Source organism: Rosa chinensis, chromosome 2, assembly GCF_002994745.2.
Source record: "Rosa chinensis cultivar Old Blush chromosome 2, RchiOBHm-V2, whole genome shotgun sequence".
NCBI classification, from domain to species: domain Eukaryota; kingdom Viridiplantae; phylum Streptophyta; class Magnoliopsida; order Rosales; family Rosaceae; genus Rosa; species Rosa chinensis.
The window spans coordinates 43692137-43695805 of NC_037089.1; the positions used below are offsets into that span (position 1 = coordinate 43692137).

A 3669-nucleotide genomic window follows, 5' to 3' on the forward strand; every position below is an offset into this window, starting at 1 on the left:
GTTTGCAACGAGACATCGGTTTAAGGTTCAGAACCGATGTAAAAACGTAATTGTGATCACCATTTTCGTGTGTTTAGCTATTGTCAAACTTCATATTTTGGCATTAGATGCTTAATGGAATATAGGTCTAACAACACAATTATCCATTTTAACATCGTTATTGATTTAGAAACGATGTCTGATAATATTTTACACATCGGTTCTCATTAATTTTTTCTTGTGGTTCATAAGCTTTTCGTGTGTTTGGTACATAATATTCCCCTAGACATTCAATCTACATTTTGTAGTATAGTTTGAACTGATATAATTAGTCAGTTTAACATCAGTTCCTGAAGAAGAACGATGTCCAATGCTATGTAGGACATCGGTTCATTGGTTTATATCGATGTCCATAGTAATGCTAGACATCGGTTTTTGTTCAGTAACTGATGTATTTTTTCTTTCTTGACATCGGTTTTTGTTTAGTAACTGATGTATTTTTTCTTTCTTGACCTCGGTTTTTATTTTCAAACTGATGTATTTTCTCTCTTCTAACATCCGTTCTTCTTCAGTAACTGATGTATTTTTTCTTTCTTGACATCGGTTTTTGTTTTCAAACTAATGTATTTTCTCTCTTCTAACATCAGTTCTTCTTCAGTAACTGATGTATTTTTGTTTCTTAACATCAGTCTACGAATTCAAACTAATGTAATATCTCTTTCCTGACATCAATTTTGTCATTTTAAAGCAAGTATTTGGTACTAGAGAGCTAATCCACAAATAACAACTTGAAATTAAAATGTAATTTAAATATTAGGGAATTGCATTAATTGCTATCCAAAATTAGTAAACCATGGACTCCCATGTTTACCATGTTGTCATCATCAGTAGATGCCTAGATATCACAAAGAGTAAACCTTATCAAGGTAAGAATCAACTACATGAGTAGAAAACAACAATACTACACAGAACTTGCCATTGGTGAAGCCATTGCAATTTTTTTTTTTGAAGTGATACAGTGCTCTCCTATCAGGATCCATGTTCTTGTCATTTTGCCATGCTTCAGGAATCATCATCATAATAGCTTCAGCGAGGCTTCTGCCAGCTCGAACTAGAAGCTCAAGGACACCATCAAAAGCTCCTGCATAAAGGAAAAATTAAATTTATGCACATTAGATATGAATAAAATAACCAATTCCTTCTATTTCCACAAGGGTCACATACTAGTTCTCATCAATATAATTTCAATAAATTATGTGCATGCAACAGAAAGTGCTCTAATTTACCTGAACAGGATGAACTGGCATCCACAATTGGTAACAGCTTCTTTAACTCATTTTTTGATAAACCAAGTTCAGTACACTTAAGCAGTCCCTCACGTGCCTTCATCCTGGGTAAGTTCATATATGTGTGAGGAATCCATTTAAGACATTTTAAAACTTAGGGGGCATCGATTGAAGGCATGCTTAATAACAATTTCCATAACCTACCAGTTAACATTTCCTCTTAAGGGTATTGATTTCTCCATTGTGGCCATGACACACATGGGCTGAGCACGGTCCCAGTTGGGAAAAGTATTTGTTGAGAATCGAGAATGTACGTACCTGTGAGAAATATCAAAATAACCAAACTTGTCATACAAAATTTTCTATTCAAATATGGGGAAAATCCAATGCTAAAAACCTAAAAATACACACATGAAACTGTGTTCAGGCCACTCCAATTCAAAGTATACTACAGTGCCAGTACAAATGAAAATCCTAAGCTATACTTTCCAAACACACTTTCCTTTTCACCACTCATTTGAAATTTTCAACCCCAACAACTGATCATAGAGAGCAGTGCACCAAGTTCTGCAAACATGATTACTTGATAATGAGGTTTCTTACGTACCAACTCACCCAATGCATCCAATCCAGCATCCAATTTCAATTAGTAATCAAGGGAGTGGAAGAAAGAGAATCGATAATGTACCTGTGGACCAACTAGTTAAATTAATAAATAATCACTTGATCAATGTGAAGCAAGATCTCACTGCCATAGTTCCAAGAGTACACAAATCACATTTGAGCATCTCATCACTGCAAACAAATCCCTTGCTTTCAATTTAGTATGGTTTCAGAAAAATGACAGACCAATTGAAGCTCATGATTTTTAGGAAATACTCACCTTATCCATATGTAAGAGATAAGATGTTGGAGGTGAGTCAATAACAGAACAGTGCCTGAAAAGGAGTCAAACAGTGAAATAAAGGATTCTGTTGCAGTACCTCACAAATCCCGTTTCCCCCATGGACATTGAATTAAGAAAATTTACTTACCTTGAGGAAGCTCATCATAACTGGAATTGCAATGACAGTTAGGATTCTAGAATAGGTTTTCATAGTTTGCGCAACAGGATTTCCTTCCAGACCTTCCTGCATGTTGCACTGAGGAGGAAACGTTGGAAATCACATATTAATGCACTCTTTAGAAACCATTATAGAAATAAGACAAAAGAAATGGTAGCAGCAAAATCTATAAGTGGTATTGACTCACTTTGCAAGATAAATCAATAAAGGAAAAACCCTACCTCAACTATGATCCAGAATGTCCTTGCTGTCAGAATTGGAAGGATCAACATGCTATCTGGAGTTGTACGTGAGATTAGTAAACCAGAGAGCTCCACCATTTTGAAAAGACGGAACTTTCTCAGCCATGTTTCTAATCTACAACAATATGTCATACAAAATTTGAAATTCACAAATTCAAGAAAAAGAGATCCCACATTCAGAAATTGTAGGGGAACCAAGTACCTGAAATCGTTGTTGTTTGATTACAGCAAATGAATCGAACTGATTGAGGAGATACAAAAAATAAAAAATAAAAATATTAATAAAATCATTTGAAGGTGATATGACCGAGTAACATATGTTAGTGTTCCTGTCTAAGGTCTAGATGATAATCTCTCTAGGGTGCCAATATTCATTTGAAGGTGAAGTTAGGTATTTGAGTTGGGCTAATGGGAGTAACAAAGAGAATAAACTTAGTTCATGAAGGATTCATTCTTCAAAATTGCATCAGGACATATTTGGTTCAAGGAATCGTGTCCACTATCTATAACATAACACAACCGAAGTCACAGATCATATAAAAGAACCATACAAAACACATAAATATTCATCAAGAGAGAGAGATTTATGGAGAAATAAATTTGGAATTCTTAAACTAATAGACGAATAGACCATGAAATTCCCATAGTAGGATTTAGGTATTTACAGATGGTTCAGAGCAAAATAAGTGCAATTGATTTTGGTATCTGATGAAACAATCACCTTGGCTCATTCACAAAATCACTATCATTCAAAGGAAACAGTTACAATAGTAAACTTCCAAGTAAAAATGGTAAAAACATAGAGATCATCTTGTGAACAAAAATACCTCACGTTTATATGGGCATCATTCTTTCCTCAACTCCACTCATGGAAGCGGGACAGTACGAAATGCATCCATGCATCCTGCCACCATATACTGCAATCAACTTCTGCAAAGAAAAAAAAAAAAAAACTTTTACCCGAGACTTAAAACTAATTGATTGATAATGGGTCAAAATCCGTTAATGCATTCAACAAAATTAGGGGTAAGAGAAACAAAAGAAAATATAGCACAGTCAATAATCTCACTTCTAAACAACGTGCCAGTACTGGAAATT

General features: G+C 34.7%; 1 long non-coding RNA gene across 3 annotated transcripts; it reads right to left on the reverse strand.

Annotated features, from left to right (window-relative positions):
- Positions 1 to 988: 988 nt before the first annotated feature.
- Positions 989 to 2599, reverse strand: LOC112183989. 3 transcript variants are annotated; one of them, XR_005805775.1, is made up of 6 exons: positions 2300 to 2424; positions 2149 to 2203; positions 1954 to 2060; positions 1470 to 1583; positions 1266 to 1369; positions 989 to 1120 (listed from the first exon to the last, which is right to left on the reverse strand). It is a non-coding gene; the product is annotated as an uncharacterized LOC112183989 (long non-coding RNA). The 3 variants fall into 3 exon arrangements; XR_005805776.1 differs by lacking the exon at positions 989 to 1120 and adding an exon at positions 2551 to 2599 and having other exon boundaries at positions 1217 to 1369; positions 2300 to 2407; XR_002929999.2 differs by lacking the exon at positions 989 to 1120 and having other exon boundaries at positions 1218 to 1369.
- Between the last annotated feature and the right edge of the window lie 1070 nt (positions 2600 to 3669).